Genomic DNA, 20,033 nt, shown 5'->3' with positions numbered 1-20,033 from the left:
ACCCGCCTCCTCCCTGGAACACTTGAGGGGGGGGGCGTAGCACGCATGTTCTTCGGGCACCCTGGCTACACGCTACCCCTCTGCCAGGGCCGCCTGCATGCATTTGCACCCCAGGCTAAAAGTTGCCAGCCAGCCTCTGGGCACTTCCCACCTTTCATGAATGTAGCTATAGCCCACAAGATGGCTGCCTCTGTATTGGAGACAGATGGTCTAGAACTGCAGTAAATGATGTAGAAAGGTATAGACTCTAGTATTGAAATGGACGTATAACCTCCTTTGGCGTTCTTCTGTACCTCCCTCACCTTGGGCATAGATTTCTTTATGTCAATGAACAAATTTTTTTATTCGACCCCTGAAAAGCATTCTGATTATGTGACACTATGGTTTGGTTGGATGGACTTCAAATCTTCTTCTTCCTATAAGGATTTGATACACCGAGATCAAGTATAAGTAACTGTTTTCCTGGGCTATAATATGTAGCTTTGGTTATATATTTGCCAACTAGATCTTGAATGGCCACATACTATTATTTCTATTATATATTCGATATCTGTGTTCTGCTCTAGATCATTCCTTATACCCCCCTCCCTCCTTTTTTCCCTTGTGTATCCCTGTTGTTTGTCCTGTATTATGCTTATATGTTTTTGATTATATTATTATTTTTTGCAGTTTTATGGATATATACAAATTGGATGTCGCACTGGTGTCTTGTTTATTATATTGCATGACATTGTTTGTTCAGTATATAATTTTCTCTGTTCTGCTATCGTATATGTTTATTGGAAAACATACAAAAATAACTTTGAAAAAAAAAAATTTATAAAACAAAAATGTATATGATGCTTAAGGCCCTATTTATCAAAGCAGCTGCCACAATGTATCAATAGAGTGATACTCAGCTGCGATACTGGTTAGTTTATCACTTGTCCAGGGCATATGCGCATCCGTGATTCGGCTAAAAGCCCAGAGTACAAATTCCTAATAATATAAAGCAAAAAATTATATATATATATATATATATATACATATATATATATATATATACAAAATATAAATAAAAATATTTAAAAAATTGCTAATCGACAACTGGAAAAATGCTTAATTCAAACAATATGGGGTTTTTTGTTTTTTTTTATCTGCCGCATATTTGCACGCAGTTGCTTGGATCCGCGAGGCCACCGGCGAGCATCTCAATACATTTTTCCAGGCGTAGCGTCAGTATATTTTCGACCAGCGGCTCTGATGGCATTAGCGTATATCTCTCCGATTCAGGCCCTGTGCCCCATAATCCGGAAAAAACATTTTATCCAATAAGCAAAGTATGAAATACTAATCATATGCTCGGATTCTGAGAACATTTGTTGTGAATATCAATAGCAGTGTGTAAGTACCGGCACCAAAATGACTGCATCAAATGTAGAACTCCAGGCTCTTGGCAACTTTTTTCCAAGAAGTGCCTCCATCCCAAACACCAGGGAGGACGGAGTCATATCAGAAGCATTTCCAAAGCCAAAAATTTCCCAGGTGGAGCAACTAGTGGTGAGTAAACTGCTTCCCACCAGAGGTCTTGGAAGGGAATAACTGTGAGGAATGAAGGATTTTTGAAATGAGACCGGAGCTCTCTTTTCATCCCATACTGTCAGTCATTTTAACCGACGGGTTTTCCCAGGCATGTGGATTCCCCCTAAATTTGGGATGTCACTGGCCCGACAAGACAAAACTTCTGACAACCTATTTGAGACTTCACTGTGCCTTGTTTGCACCCATGATTAACCAGAAGAGAAAAAAAGGAGCCAGGATCGTAGATAAGGGGATGGACATTTACAAGGTACCAAAGCTCGGGCCTGTCAAAGAAGCACTTCCATGCCCTCAACATGGTGTGGCCATGCCTCCTGCCTTTATCGGGCCTCAACCTTTCTCATGGCGGTCCTGATCATGTTAAGTGTTGGCGCACGCGTATTGGTTGAAACGCAGAGCAGAGTCCTCGGGGGGGTTAACACTGGGCTCTCCCCCTAATTGTCTGGGACTAGGTGACCTCTGAACTGGGCACAGTAGATGGAGCCACCAACCCCCTACATCTCTATGGTCAACAAACTGAATTATGAGCCATAAGAATTTTTGTACATGACTTTGACAAGAGCAAGTGGAAGATATAAAAATATAACAAACAGACAGCGATTAGACCACAATTATCTGTTCCTGGTTTACATGTTTTTGTCATGATCGTTTAATTTTGAATCGTTTCTTCTTCCTGAACACTTCCTGCCCCGGTGGGGGTGAGGACACTTATCTACTGAAACAGTCAGGACAGCAAATTCTATTGTGTTGTGATATGTGTTTTAGCTGTTGCACAGAAATGGGTGTAAATTTAGAAACAAAATAACACGTTCATTTTTCTTTTGTCAAGCGATAAAGACAGTTGATTTACTAAATAAGCCCCGAGAGCCGTCATTCATGTAATAACCCAGTGACTCATAACTGGAAGTGTACGGCTGGTTACTTGCAAAACGCGTGGTCTCTAGAGCGAAACCAGGCATGAAACGGAAACTGCCTTATTGTTTATAGAAGTATTACACCCAAGTATATCTTTGCAGAGTTCTTTTGCATTTAATGACTAACTTGTGTGCACACTTTCCTATCATATGTTTTTATTATAGATTTTGTCTCCTAAACAGCTGTGCAAAGATGAAATAATAATGTTCAGTAACAGATTACGGGGCCCATTTATCATTAATCGCATTTATGGGCGTAATATTAGCGCCCATGATCGCTTTGCAGAAGGCGATTACATCGTAGGGATTTACAATATTATGGAGCAACGCCTGAAAAAAGCCTGTCACTGCGATGTGCTGCCGGGGCTTTTGCGCATGCGTTAGCCGCGGGGGCAAATCTCTGGAATGCATCGGATTCCGGTAGTTGGTAAATATAACAGCATCGCATTCCCTATAGAAATATAAAGGGGGAGCACAAAATCTCTAGGGTTACAGTATATAAAGGGAAGGATATTTTTTTTTTCAAGTATTTTTATTAAAGTAAAACTCAGATGTCTGTCCCTTCATATCGCCCTTACTTTTCAGTGTGGCCCAATTAAAACAACTGCTGAATACCCCCTGGTACTGTGTAAGTGGTTGCTGCTGAATGTAACTAATAAAGCAAGCTATCTAGAGCAGGGTTCGGGGAACTTTTTTACCTTTTACCCCAAAATATATTTAGATACGCCGACGTTACCCCCTTGATTTGAAAGGAAGGAAATCATATAGTAGTGCTCCCATATAATCCCCCTGTAGCAGTGCCCCCATAGTTATGCCCATGTAGTAGTGCTCCCATATAATGCCCATGTAGCAGTGCCCCCATAGTTATGCCCCTGTAGTAGTGCCCTCATAGTTATGCCCCTGTAGTAGTGCCCTCATAGTTATGCCCCTGTAGCAGTGCCCCCATAGTTATGCCCCTATAGCAGTGCCCCCATAGTTATGGCCCCTGTATGGGCTTCTATGTAATGCGCATATGTGGAGGTCCGTCTGAGCTAGTGCATTGCACTGTAACCTGGCAGGAACCTGGCAGTGCCTGGAAGGCTTCACTGAAGCCGGAAAGGCAGCTCTGGGTCCCCCTAAAGATGACGAGAACGATGCAGTGACAAATAACGATAATCTTAGATTACCGCTGTTTGTTGAATACAGAAAGGAAGTTGTAACCCTTTTAGGGTTATGCTTCATTGTTAAATGGGGCCCACGGTGCCTCCTCTTCTTCCTGCTGGGGAGAGGTCTCGGGAGTCAGTACTCCAAAACTGTTGGGGTCCTCCCTTGGCATGTGACCCCAAAGTTCTGCTTAGTTGAGTGCTGGTGACTTAAATAAATTAAATCGTGAGTGGAAATGTCCTTTATAGAGGTGAATATCTAAATAAAAATCTCTGGTGCTATTAACCGGAAAAAAATAATAACTCCTCTGGATAGGGGCAAAACGCGTCAGTGTATCCCCCGATTGAAAACACCCCCGCTTGGGACCTTACTTGGCGAGACACATTCCAGCCTATACAGCCCTTATTGGAAAATGTCAGCTTATGCGGTGGACACACTAAAAGCTTGCTTTTTTTATCAGGTCTCCTGTCTGATTAGGAGCCGCATACAGCCTGCGTACAGAGGAAAGATGACCAGAGAAGATAGCAGGGTGAAGTGTTCCAGTGACAGCGAGACCCGCATTGGAGGCGAGTCACACATCAGGATGAGCCGCACGATATATAGGGGCCAAGGTGACTAAAGACAGCTGCGACAGCCAATTCATGTGAGTTGTGATGTGGCAAAGTACCTCTGGGATGTGGATCTTCCTATAGGACTGGGTAACTATCTGGAACACTTTCAGAGTATTGACAAATAACATATACGCTGATACTTTTATTTTAACTAGCTGGGGCTGCAACGTTGTATTAAAGTGGACACTTTTTCATCATTTGAAATTAACAACATAAGGATTAACAATAAGCCACCGTCCATTGGTGAAAAGAGATTAATTGCAACAGGAGAAATTAATAGCTGCTAATTAAGTCTATACTATTACCAAGTGATTGTGCATTTGTTAGAACGCCCGTTTACCCATGCATATGCATCAATATGCGCATGCTCGAGTCACTCACTGCGTTTGGGAATTGTGCGCTCATAGTACACAGACTGGATGCTAATTTGAGTGCCGTTTGTGGGTGGTAACAGGGGAAGGTGCTTGTGAACGAGGGAGTGGTTGTGCGAACGCAGGCGTGTCTGGCCGTCTAAACTGCGTTTTATGGGTGTGCATAATTAGCATGGAAGTGTCATTGTACAAGTCACTTGGTTGTATTTCAGCCTGCAGTGATCGCAGTGCTTGCGGTGGGGTAGGGTCTACCTCAAGCGCAGCGTGCAGCTCCGATGGCTCTCGATGTCACCGATTAATCACACACTTCCTGGAGATGACATGTGGTATGAGAGAAAGGTGGGCATCTTTATACTGGCGTGCGTTCGCTATGTCGCCGCTCTCTAAGGCATAGAGGGTGTTCTTCCACCAGACAGTGCGATTGCAGGATTTGCATACCCGGCCCCTTTTGGCTGCGTGAGAGCGCAGCTTAGCGTCCGGGTCTGAATCGACCCCTGAGTCGGCGGGAGTGAGGAGTGCACAGCAGTCAGCGCGGGATCGAGCAGATCAACAGAGTGACACAAGATGCATGTAAACCCACAGATCCCCAAAAACGTAATATCTCTAATGCAACCTTTCAAGACCATCATTTAAAAAAATAAATAAATAAGGAATATTTTACAATTATACCAACTTTAAAATCAGTCAAAAGTGGTGCTTTCCAATTGCTTTGGAGAAAGCAGTTTTAATTTCGTCAGAGCCGACGATTCCATTAGACAGCTTTAGGCAGCTGCCTAAGGGCGCTGGGACCTGAGGGGTGACCCACTGAGGTTACCTTCGAGAAAGGCCATGGTCTTGTCAATCTCTCGGAAGCTACTCCTGCCGGCTGAGAGACCCGTTGAAACCTGCCTACCCCAGCGGCAGACGCCCATCTGCACCCACCTCCACCCCCCTGGAGAAGCAAAAAAAAAGGGCGGTGCGGGGTCGGCCGGCGTTCCTGGAAATGGGGGCGTCTGCCCTGTTTTCTAGGAGTGGCAAGGCCAGGGACTCTGGGCCTGATTCAGACCCGGTCGCAAGCGCTGTGCGCTCGCAACCGGGTCGATGGTGGGCCAGTGCGCATGCGCACGACGGAGACGGCTCTGTCGTGCGCATGCGCGAGACCCGGATAGCGAGGGGCACTCCGTCGCTCCAGGTCTCGCAACAAAGGGGGCGAGCTGTCGATGTTGAGTGACAGCTCGCCCTCTTTGGTGGGCGGGCCGGGGGAGTGGCTGCCCAAACTGAGGCGTTCCCATGTGAGCGCCTCCGTTTGGGGGCGGCCCCACTGACATCACGAGTGATGTCAGTGGGAGAGATTTCAGCTCTGTTAGAGCCGAAATCTCTCTGGGGCTTGTGGCCACAAGACCCTACCACAAGGGTCTTGTCGCAAGCCCGATGGTCGCGATGGTCTTGACCATCGCGACCATCTTCCTGGCCGCTCGCTATAGCTGTGGGTGGTCACCCACAGCTATGCGAGCGGCCAGGAGGCCGTTCTAAAAAAAAAACGGCCCTGATTCAGAGCGAGTGCTCTGTCAGAGCGTCCGGCTCTGAATCAGGGCCTCTGTCGACAGACGCAGTTTGCTGGCCTTGTAAGCTTACTCAGCTGGCTGGCGCCTGGTGCCGTCGGGTGTCGTACAAGCTGAATCACCCCCTAGGGGCAAAATATACGCATCCTAACAGGTATGCGGTATACCTACTTCCGTCCTTGTCTGCATAGGCGGCATTTGCATGGGGATGACCTTTCATACCTCTCCGGTCATAAGTGGAAATGCAATCGAAATGTGTAAGACCCATGATCTGAGCATGCGCTGCGCAGCGGTTTGCAAACGGCCCGACGTTCAGTTCTGCATCACCTTGGAGTCAGTGACTGTATTCGTTTATAGCCCTGCTACCTGCTTGTACGCTCAGCTCATGGCTGGATCACTCATATTAGTTAGGGTTATACTGCGGGACGGGAGGGTTAGGCTGCGGGACGGGAGATTTAGGGTTAGACTGCGGGACGTAAGGGTTAGGGTTAGTCTGAGGGACATAAGGGTTAGGCTGTGGGACGTGAGGGTTGGGGTTAGGCTGTCGGATGGGGAGGGTTAGGGTTAGGAGAGGCTTAAGGTTAGGGTTACAATACTTGCCTAAATCCGTCTGTATTTTAGCAGTCAGGATGCCGCTGTCGGCAGAGCCGTAACTAGACTTATTGGTGGCCTGGGCTAGAAAGAGCATTGGCGCGCTCCCCCCATTTTTCAAATAGGGACATAAAAGTGCGCGCCCTTTTGGGGATCATCCATGCAGTGTGTGGCAATCCTCTGCAGCCACACACTACATTTTTTTTTTTTTTTTTTTTAACATAAGTATATTTTGTCTCATACAGTTAGAATTTGCAGGGTTCCTTTGCAGGAGCAGATAGCTCCACATGTAAGGTGTCTGACTGCCATGTGAGAGGTGATGGGTTTGAGTCCTAGGTATAAATAACGGAGGATGTGACTGGAGGTGCTTGAGGAGGTGGCCAGATGGAGAGGGAGTCGGCTAGGGAGGAGATAGGGGCAGCCAGGAAAGCCACAAGTGAGAATGATAAAAAATTGACAGGCATTGCCGAACAGTGTGCCCTGTGCCATGGCACATGCCGCACCACCCTAGTCACAGCCCTGGCTGTCGGTATTACCTGTACCCAACCCCAATTAGCAGCTATTATAGATCTTTCTAGTTAATTTGTCCTTTGCTTTGTATTGCAATCTGACAGAAAATCAATGCATTGTAGTTTCAGTGATCTATAAAACAGGTCAGGGTATATTTACTAAAGTGAGTGTTTATAGAACTGGAGATGTTGCCCATAGCAACCAATCAGATTCTACTTATCATTTTAATAGCACCATCTAGAAGACAATACAGTAGCTAGAATCTGAATGGTTGCTATGGGCAACATCTCCACTTTTGAAAACTCTCACCTTAATACCCCTAATTCTTTCTTTGCATATACCACAGTCAATATATATTAATACAAATTAGGTGGAGGTACCATACGTGAGAGCTGGAAATGACATAACAAGAGGAATGGGGAATGGGGGTGGAACTATAGCTCACAGATACCTCGCATTTATCTTAAGGCAGCCACCAATCTACTCTCTCTGTGGGGCATGGAAGTAAAAATTCATTGTAGCGTGTATCCCTTTAAGAGGAATGTAAACTGACACGCCTGTGCATGTGTTCTCAGACATACTATTCACACGTATAATAATATTTTTACACACCTTATTACACACAGCTGCAAACAGTGTAAAGCAATAACCTCCCAACATGGTAATTTCCCTTACAAAGACGTTCACAAAAGGTACACATGATAAACTCAGGGTGACACCACATTGTTACCGTGCGTGACTGTCAGCTGGAAAATGGAATCATTTGATATTTCACCTCAGGAAATCTATTTATTCCAGTGAGCCAATAGGAAGCCACCTTTATGAACCCCATGAAGTTACATTTTTGGGAGCCATTTTTCCTTTCTCTCTATCATCATTGAACAATTTTGTAATACACAACAAATCTCAGGTTTCACGGAAAAGAATCTGGATCTGTTTCCCATTACATAATACGCAATGCTTCCTTTTCTGAGGTGGCTATACAGTAAACAGTATAAAACAACTAATATAGTACACATGTGTGCGGTGTACACTGATCAGTTCTGTTATTAGAGGTACTGTGTAAAGTTCTAAAAACTAAAGCTAAATTACATGTTAATATCACGAGTGAGTAAAGATGTATTACAGAAATAGCTACTATATATACAGTATGTGTATATCTATCTATCTATCTATCTATCTCATATCTATCTATCTATCAATCTATCTAGCTCATATCTATCTATCTATCTATCTATCTATCTATCTATCATATATCTATCATATATCTGTCTGTCTGTCAATCTATATATCAATTATTTATCTTTCTATCTACTGTATATATTAATTATCTATCTATCTATCTATCTATCTATCTATCTATCTATCTATCTATCTCATATCTATCTATCCCATATCTATCTATCTATCTATCTATCTATCTCATATCTATCTATCTATCTATCTATCTATCTTAAATCTATCTATCTATCTTATATCTATCTATCTATCTATCTATCTCATATCTATCTATCTATCTATCTATCTATCTATCTATCTATCTCATATCGATCTATCTATCTCATATCTATTTATCTATCTATCTCTCTCATATCTATCCCATATCTATCTATCTATCTCATATCTATCTAATATCTATCTATCTTATATCTATCTATCTCATATCTATCTATCTTATATCAATCTATCTACTGTATATATTAATTATCTATCTATATATCTATCTATCTCATATCTATCTATCTATCTATCTATCTATCTATCTTATATCTATCTACTGTATATATTAATTATCTATCTATCTCTTATCTATCTCATATCTGTCTGTCTATCTATCTATCTATCTATCCATCTCTCTCATATCTATCTATCTATCTATCTATCTATCTATCTATCTATCTCATATCTATCTATATATCATATATCTGTCTCTCTGTCAATCTATATATCAATTATTTATCTTTTTATCTACTGTATATATTAATTATCTATCTATCTATCTATCTCATATCTATCTATCTATCTATCTATCTTATCTCTATCTATCTATCTCATATCTATCTATCTATCTTATATCTATCTATCTACTGTATATATTAATTATCTATCTCTTATCTATCTATCTCATAACTATCTATCTATCTATCTATCTCATATCTATCTATCTATCTATCTATCTATCTGTCATATATCTGTCTGTCTGTCTATATCTATATCTATATATCAATTATTTATCTTTCTATCTACTGTATATATTAATTATCTATCTATCTATCTCATATCTATCTATCTTATATCTATCTATCTATCTATCTATCTATCTATATTATATCTATCTATCTACTGTATATATTAATAATCTATCTATCTCTTATCTATCTCATATCTATCTATCTATCTCATATCTATCTATCTATCTATCTATCTATCTATCTATCTATCTATCTATCTATCTCATATCTATCTATCTATCTATCTCATATCTATCTATCATATATCTGTCTGTCTGTCAATCTATATATCAATTATTTATCTTTCTATCTATCTACTGTATATACTGATTATATATATATTAATTATGTAGATAGATAGATAGATAGATAGAAGAGATGGATAGATAGATAGAAGAGATGGATAGATGGTTAGAGAGAGAGAGAGAGAGAGAAAGATGGGATAGATAGATAGATAGATAGATAGATAGATAGATCTGAGATAGATAGATAGATAGTTAGCTATAAGATAGATAGATATGAGATAGATAGATAGATAATTAATATATACAGTAGATAGAAAGATAAATAATTGATATATAGATATAGACAGACAGATATATGATAGATAGATAGATAGATAGATAGATAGATAGATAGATATGAGATAGATAGATAGATAGATATGAGATAGATAGATAGATAGATAGTTAGTTAGTTATGCTAAGTACACACTGCCACTATATCTGCTGCCCGTCGGCCAGTGTGTACCCGCGATATGTCGGTGAACGTCGTCGATAGATAGATACCCACCTTTAGATAGATAGATACCCACCTTTAGATAGATAAATATGAGATAGATAGATAGATAGATATGAGATAGATGGATAGATAGATATGGGATAGATAGATAGATAGATATGGGATAGATAGATAGATAGATAGATAGATAGATAGATATGGGATAGATAGATAGATAGATAGATAGATATGAGATAGATATGAGATAGATAGATAGATAGATATGAAATAGATAGATAGATAGATATGGGATAGATAGATATATAGCTAGATAGATAGATAGATATGAGATAGATAGATATGAGATAGATAGATAGATAGATATGAGATAGATAGATAGATAGATAGATAGATATGGGATAGATAGATAGATATGAGATATATAGATAGATAGATATGGGATAGATAGATAGATATGAGATAGATAGATAGACAGATAAATATGAGATAGATAGATAGATAGATATGGGATAGATAGATAGATAGATAGATATGGGATAGATAGATATATAGCTAGATAGATAGATAGATAGATATGAGATAGATAGATATATAGCTAGATAGATAGATAGATAGATATGAGATAGATACATATGAGATAAATAGATAGATATGAGATAGATAGATAGATAGATATATATGGGATAGATAGATAGATATGAGATAGATAGATAGATAGATATGGGATAGATAGATAGATAGATATGAGATAGATAGATAGATAGATATGAGATAGATAGATAGATAGATAGATAGATAGATATGAGATAGATAGATAGATATGGGATAGATAGATAGATATGGGACAGATAGATATGAGATAGATAGATAGATAGATAGATAGATAGATAGATAGATATGAGATAGATAGATATGAGATAGATAGATATGAGGATAGATAGATATGAGATAGATATATATGAGATAGATAGATAGATAGATAGATAGATATGAGATAGATAGATATGAGATAGATAGATATGAGGATAGATAGATAGATAGATAGACAGATAGATATGGGATATATAGATATATAGATAGATAGATAGATATGAGATAGATAGATAGATAGATAGATATGAGATAGATATGAGATAGATAGATAGATATGAAATAGATAGATAGATAGATAGATAGATATGGGATAGATAGATATATAGCTAGATAGATAGATAGATATATATGAGATAGATAGATATGAGATAGATAGATAGATATGAGATAGATAGATAGATAGATAGATAGATAGATAGATAGATATGGGATAGATAGATAGATAGATAAGAGATATATAGATAGATAGATATGGGATAGATAGATAGATATGAGATAGATAGATAGATAGATAGATAGACAGATAAATATGAGATAGATAGATAGATAGATAGATAGATAGATATGGGATAGATAGATAGATAGATAGATATGGGATAGATATATAGCTAGATAGATAGATAGATATGAGATAGATACATATGAGATAAATAGATAGATATGAGATAGATAGATAGATAGATAGATATGGGATAGATAGATAGATAGATAGATAGATAGATATGAGATAGATAGATAGATAGATAGATAGATATGGGATAGATAGATAGATATGAGATAGATAGATAGATAGATAGATAGACAGATAAATATGAGATAGATAGATAGATAGATATGAGATAGATAGATAGATATGGGATAGGTAGATAGATAGATAGATAGATAGATAGATAGATATGGGACAGATAGATATGAGATAGATAGATAGATAGATATGAGATAGATAGATATGAGATAGATAGATATGAGATAGATAGATATGAGGATAGATAGATATGAGATAGATAGATAGATAGATAGATAGATATGAGATAGATAGATATGAGGATAGATAGATAGATAGATATGGGATATATAGATAGATAGATAGATAGATATGAGATAGATAGATATGAGATAGATAGATAGATATAAGATAGATTGATAGATAGATAGATAGATAGATAGATAGATAGATAGATATGGGATAGATAGATAGATAGATAGATAGATAGATATGAGATAGATAGATAGATATGGGATAGATAGATAGATAGATAGATATGAGATAGATAGATAGATAGATAGATATGAGATAGATAGATAGATAGATAGATAGATAGATATGGGATAGATAGATAGATAGATATGAGATAGATAGATAGATAGATAGATAAATAAATATGAGATAGATAGATAGATAGATAGATAGATAGATATGAGATAGATAGATAGATAGATAGATAGATATGGGATAGATAGATAGATAGATATGGGACAGATAGATATAAGATAGATAGATAGATAGATATGAGATAGATAGATATGAGGATAGATAGATATGAGATAGATAGATATGAGATAGATAGATAGATAGATAAATATGAGATAGATAGATATGAGATAGATAGATATGAGGATGGATCGATAGATAGATAGATAGATAGAGAGATAGATAGATATGAGCCACACACGGGCCCCCGGGTCCAGGGGGGCCCGGCACCGCACACCCTGCACCCATATTATTTTAAACTTACCTGTCCGTGGTGCCTGTCTTACCTGTCTGTCTATATCTATTGATATATAGATATAGACAGACAGACAGATATATGATAGATAGATAGATAGATATGAGATAGATAGATAGATAGATATGAGATAGATAGATAGATAGATAGTTAGTTAGTTATGCTGAGTACACACTGCCACTATATCTGCTGCCCGTCGGCCAGTGTGTACCAGCGATATGTCGGTGAACGTCATCGATAGATAGATACCCACCTTTAGATAGATAGATACCCACCTTTAGATAGATAAATATGAGATAGATAGATAGATAGACAGATATGGGATAGATAGATAGATAGATATGAGATAGATGGATAGATAGATAGATAGATAGATAGATATGGGATAGATAGATATGGGATAGATAGATAGATAGATAGATACGGGATAGATATAGATAGATAGATAGATAGATATGAGAGAGATAGATAGATAGATAGATATGAGATAGATAGATATGAGATAGATAGATATGAGATAGATAGATAGATAGATAGATAGATATGGGATAGATAGATAGATAGATAGATAGATAGATATGGGATAGATAGATAGATAGATAGATATGAGATAGATAGATAGATAGATAGATAGACAGATAAATATGAGATAGATAGATAGATAGATAGATATGAGATAGATAGATAGATAGATAGATAGATAGATATGGGATAGATAGATCGATAGATAGATAGATAGATAGATAGATAGATATGGGATAGATAGATAGATAGATAGATGGATAGATAGATAGATATGGGACAGATAGATATGAGATAGATAGATAGATAGATATGAGATAGATAGATATGAGATAGATAGATATGAGGATAGATAGATAGATAGATAGATAGATAGATAGATAGATATGAGATAGATAGATATGAGATAGATAGATATATATGAGATAGATAGATAGATAGATAGATAGATAGATAGATAGATAGATAGATATGAGATAAATAGATATGAGATAGATAGATATGAGGATAGATAGATAAATAGATAGATAGAGAGATAGATAGATATGAGCCACACACGGGCCCCCGGGTCCAGGGGGGCCCGGCACCGCACACCCTGCACCCATATTATTTTAAACTTACCTGTCCGTGGTGCCGCGGCGGGTCTCAGCGTTGCTTAGAACACCAGAAAATGGCCGCTGAGGCCCTTTTTCCGGTGTTCTGCGCATGCGCAGTAGACTACGGCCACACTCTAGTGCCCGAAGTCTACTAATGTTCCGGTGGCTCACCAGCCGCGTCAGTCGGCTGCCAGCCACCAGGGAGAGAGGAGGGTGCCCCACACGAGGAGTGCACACGGGCCCCCTCCTCTCTTAAAACGCCCCTGATCCTAACCCTGTCGGGATGCCGGTGTAGGGACCTGTAACCCATTACAGGTGGCTCTTATGTGTTGCTGTACTTTCATTTAGTCTCACATGTTGTCGTTACCAGAGGCTTAAACTCTGAGTGTGTTTAACTGAGGCGAAGGTTAGGAAGTGAGACAAGCATTATATCTAATTGTTACACAGAGGCTTCAAACAGCTCCTAGAATCCCAGATCACACTACAGAACAGTAACAAACATCGCAGTAAGCTGAGTCAGGGGACTGACTAACAGGTCACATAGACACACAACTCTGTCAGGATGCACATTTGGACTGTAAGCTCTCAGGAACAGTGCCCGTTCAGAGTAGTCTGTACACAGTAGAGGATTTTGTATGTATGTGAATTATAGAGATATGTGATAGGGAAAACAAACAATTGCATATGAACATAAGTAATGCTGGACAAAGAATATATCCATCATAGTATCAAATATCCCAGTCATGTTATTATATATAGCCCCATAAGGCCACCATATAGCCACATCACAGTACCACATACCCGAGTCATGATATTATATAGCCCCATAAGGCCACCATATAGCCACATCATAGTACCACATATCCGAGTCATGATATTATATAGCCCCATAAGGCCACCATATAGCCACATCATAGTACCACATACCCGAGTCATGATATTATATAGCCCCATAAGGCCACCATAAGGCCCGATCATGCCACTATATAGCCACATCATGTCACCATATAACCCCATCATGTCACCATAAGGCCTCATCATGCCGCCATACACATTAGGACCATCATGTTACCATATAGCCTTGTCATGACACCATATAGCCCCATTATTCCACCATATTGCCCATCATGCCACCATATAACTTATTCATTTCACCAAATATCCCCATTATGCCACAATACAGCCCCATAATTCCACTATATATCCCCATCATTTCATCATATATAACTCAATCATGCTACCATGTATCACCATCATGCCAAACATAGCCCCATCATTCGACCATATATAACTGCATCATGCCACCAGATAGCTCATCATTCCACCCTATAGCCCATCTTTTTTACCATATAGCCCCTTCATATATCCCTAGCATTCCACCATATAACCCCTACATTCTACCATACAGCCCCATCCTGCCACCATATAGCTCCCTCATGCCACCATATAGCTCAATCATCCTATATCCCCAGAATTCCACCATATAACCCCTTCATTCCACCATATAACCCCATAATTCCACCATATAGTGCCATCACTCCACCCTATAGCCTCTTAATTCCACCATATAGCCCCTCATTCCATCACATATCCCCATCATTCCACTATATAGCCGCATCATTCTACCATATAGCCAAATAATTCCACTATATAGCCCTACCATTTCACCATACAGCCCCATCCTGCCACCATATAGCTCTCTCATGCCACCATTTAGCTCAATCATCTTATATCCCCATCATTCCACCCAGGGGCGTCTTAAGAGAGGAGGGGGCCAGTGTGCATTCTCTGTGCAGGGCCCCCTCCTCTCTCCCTGGTGGCTGGCAAGCCACCGCAGAAGCAGCAGACTCTGGGCACTAGAGTGTGCCCGGAGTCTACTGTGCATGCGCAGAACGCAGGAAAAATGACCATGGCGGGTATTTTCCAGTGTTCTGTGCAGTGCTGACACCTGACGTGGGACTACGGACAGGTGAGTTTTAAATTATACGGGTGCAGGGTGTGCGGTGCGGGGCCCGTGTGCCTCGCACACCCTGCACCCATTATAGAAACGCCCCTGATTTCATCATATAGCTCCTTCATTCCACTATATAGTACCATCATGTAAAAATACATAATTATCATTCTATCATACCGCCCAAAAATGCCACATATAGCCCCGTCATTCCACCATATAAACTACATTATTGTACCATATATTCCACCATATATCCCCATCATTTCAATCATGCCACTATGTATCCCCATCATGTGAAACATAGCCCCATCATTCCACCATATACACCATATAACCCCATCACTCTGCCATATAGCCCATAATTTTACCCTACAGACCCATCCTGCCACCATATAGCTTTATCATTCTACTATGCAGCCCCATCATTCCACCATATATCCCCATCATTCCACTATATAGCCCCATAATTTCACCATACAGCCCTACGCTGCCATCATATTGCTCCCTCATGTCACCATATAGTTTAATCATCCTATATCCCCATTATTTCACCGGGATGTAGTCAGGTTACCGGTGGCCGGAATCCCGACACTGAAAACCCGACATGGGACTAAAGATAGGCATCGAAATCCTGACGCCTATCAATAGCCCCACGCTGAAATCCCGACGCCCGGCATACCAAACAAATGTAAGCCGGGTGTCTTAAATTGCATCTGCGGAGGGGGAGGGTTAGGTTTAGGAGCTCCCGGGGAACTTAGTGTTAGGCACCTCCCCGAGAGGGTTAGGCTAGGGAAAGGGGGGGTTAGGGCTAGGCACCACTAAGGGAGGGTTAGGGTAGGGAGAGGGGAGGGTTAGGGTGCTTACAAGCCTCAGTCGGGATTTTGATCCGTTGGTCTTCCGTTGTCGGTATTTCATCCGGCGGCTATTCAGCTGCCGGGATTACATACCGATTCCTATTCCACCCTATAGCTCTTTCGTTCCACATATAGCGCCTTCATGTAAAAATACATCATTATCACTCTACAAAAAATGGCACATATAGCCTCATCATTGCACCATATAAACTACATTATTGTACCATATAACCCCTCATTACACCATATACAGTATCTCCATTATTCCACCATATAGGCCAATCATTCCAACATAGGCCCTTCATGCCATCATTTCTAACTCAATCATGCCACTATGTATACCCCCCATCATGTGAAACATAGCCCCATCATTCAACCACATAGGCCCATCATGCCTCCATATAGCCTCATCATTCAACCATATAGGTCCATCATGCCACCCTATAGCCAAATCATTCTACCATATAGCCCCATCACTCTGCCATACAGCTCCATCATTCCACCATATAGCGCCATCCTTGTTCCATACAGCCCCATCATTCCACCATACAGCCCCATCCTGCCACCATATAGCTCCATCATGCCACCATATATAGCTCAATCATTCCATCATATAACTTATTCATTGTAATGTGTAGCTCAATCAGGCCACAATATAGCCCCAAACTGCAAACAGGAAGCCTTATAGTAAACACCCTTGAGTGTCATAAATAATGTGTGGGAGCATTTATATTGCTTGCCCTGCTGAGGTCACATAAAGATATATCAAAGAGCTCAATGGAACCGTGCCAGGCAGTGGACAAACAGCTTTAAGATATCTCTTGAATATAAAATGTATAAGGAATGGAGGTAACCTTACTTTTTACTCTTTTTTTTATGTATTTATTCTTAGTAACGTACAGGGTATATGTAGCCTAAACACAACAGAGGCAGCCATTTTTTGTAATACAGTTATCTACACCAGATTGTACAGTAGAAGCCTAGTGTACTATGGGCCTGATTCAGACCCGTTCGCTATTTGCGGCCGCTCGCTGTCAAAAAGGGGCCGTCTATGCAGATCATGCGCTCGCTCTTTGCTGTGTAAGTGCACCTCTATGGCATATTGCGCTCGCAAGTGTTTAAAGACGCCCCCTTGCCACTCGCTACACACGTCATCCCCGGGAAATGTGGGATTAATCGGGAACATTGGGAGCCATCGGAGCTGCTCGCAGCGCTTGAGATAGACCCTACTCTCCCGCAAGCACTGCGAGCAGTTCAGGGAAAAACCAACCAAGTCACGTGTTCAATGACGCTACTTTGCTAATTATGCACACCCATTAAACTCCGTTCTGACGGTCAGGCACGCCTGCGTTCGCACATCCACTCCCCCGTTCACAAGCACCTTCCCCTGTTACCACCCACAAACGGCGCTATCTGTCACTCAAAGTAGCGTCCAACGTGTACTACGTGTACTACGAGTGTACTACGAGTGGACGATTTCACATCGCAGACGCTTGTTTGCGCACGCGCACTGCGACTTATACGCATGCGCAGTTGTGCAACCATCGCTCAGAGCGAGTGAACGCAGCTTAGCAACCGAATCATGCCCTATGTATCGTATGATGCTCTGCAGCGATTTCATTCTGCATCCTGTAAACACATTACGGGCTGAATGATTAACCAAGTGTCTGAAATGTTTTACAGAACCTCAGTGACTCAGTCAGACTTCCACCTAAAATGGTACTGGGGCAAAAACAAGAGAAAACTGGGTGTCTGTACTGTACGTTCCTCTGCTGGTTGTGCTGTCACAGGCCACAAGTGTCATTTAAATCTGTAGCGTAGGACAGTTCGCCTGACACAACCGCAACTGATTTGTCCGACACAAATGCATCAGAACGTTAGTTTATCCCTATAGAAAACTTTTGTGAACATTATTCTGTATATATACTAGACTATACGCTGGACACTATAATACGTTAAAGAGTTAAAGCTGGTTTGCTTTACCAGTACAAACAACTGTCTTTAAATCATTAGCAAACATCCTTTTCACTTTTTAAATATCCCCCCATTCCAAGGGAAGCGAGAAACATATCTAGATCTTCCAACATCACAATAGAACACAAGTTTCTCCCAAATCTTTTGACATCAAAACTATTTCTCTCCGCTAAGCCTGAAAAGTTTTCCCAACAGCCCAGAAAGTTTTCCAGCACTTTTATATAGTTTTTCAACCACATGGAGACAGCCGGCCGATGGCACATGAAAGGCATTTTTTTTTTTTTTTGCAATATCTACCTTTATATTAAAGTGCACACATGCATATGTATAATATGTAGAATGGAAAAAAGAAAATACCTTTTCTATAACCCAGGGAGCAGCCTCATTCTCTTCCGCCCTCATCTTGTGTAACTTGAGAAAGGAGCAGGGATTGGAATAAGCATCTGGATTCATGGCCCCCTCCCTCCCTCCCTCTACCCTCTTTTGTTAAACTTCCAAATCCTCTTTGAGAAAAAAAAAACAAGAAAAACTCTTGCCTTCTTCTCCCAATGATTTTTCAATCCTAAATGCAGCAAGGAGCCGGTAGGATCCCTACCCTTCCCCGGCTATCCCCCCTCCTCCATACATCCTGTAGCCCTTATTTTCCTGTTGATAATGGGATTTTTTTTCTGTGTGATTGCTGGAAATTCTTTTGCTCTCTCTCTCTCTTTGGAGTTTCTCTATTTCCTCCGCTGTCTCTCTCACTCTCTCTCTCCTCCTCCTCCCTCTTACTCTATTCCCACCGTGCAGGCCTGACCCATTCTTCATCTGCAGCTGGCTGGGGAAAGATTCTATCTCCATGACAACCTGTAGCCCTGAATACAGGATGGGCCTTACAGTGGGGGGGATAGGGTTAGGGCTCATAGATTTTAACTCTTTTTTTTTTTCTGTCTCCAGTATCATGCAATCAAGGTCAACCTTGTTAGGAAGAGCTAATTGCAATTATTTTAACCTCTGAGTGTGACTTGATGGCACATTGAGACATCTTGAAGATGAAGGAGCCAAACGCCGCGTGAAGATTTTTGTTTTTTGTTTTTAAAGGCTTTCTGGATTGGAATCATTTTACATTTTTTTGTTTGTTTTTAATTTGTTGATGAAAATATCCACAATTGATTTAATTTCACCTATTGGAGCAGAAAGGCCCGCGATCAGGATGTAGGGATTGCCATCAACCATCAATGTTTAGCAGCCATGGATGGTTTGCAACAGATAGTCGATGGTTTTACCACTGATGGTGGAGGTCTGATGTTTCTCCGCCATCGA

At 40.5% G+C, this 20,033-nt stretch overlaps 1 protein-coding gene across 1 annotated transcript in view; it reads right to left on the bottom strand.

Annotated features, from left to right (window-relative positions):
* DENND2A (DENN domain containing 2A) overlaps nt 1–19,174 on the bottom strand; it is a 128,245-nt gene extending 109,071 nt beyond the window's left edge. Inside the window, exon 1 of the mRNA XM_088448780.1 lies at nt 19,089–19,174. The gene's annotated coding sequence lies outside the window, so the exon portion shown is untranslated. The remainder of the gene's footprint in view (nt 1–19,088) is intronic.
* Nucleotides 19,175–20,033: the final 859 nt, after the last annotated feature.

The sequence above is a fragment of the Taudactylus pleione genome, unplaced genomic scaffold (genome assembly GCF_031769625.1).
Source record: "Taudactylus pleione unplaced genomic scaffold, aTauple2 ptg000465l, whole genome shotgun sequence".
Taxonomy (NCBI): domain Eukaryota; kingdom Metazoa; phylum Chordata; class Amphibia; order Anura; family Myobatrachidae; genus Taudactylus; species Taudactylus pleione.
Note: the sequence above shows the minus strand (reverse complement) of the source record. Positions and strands in the feature narration are given on the sequence as shown.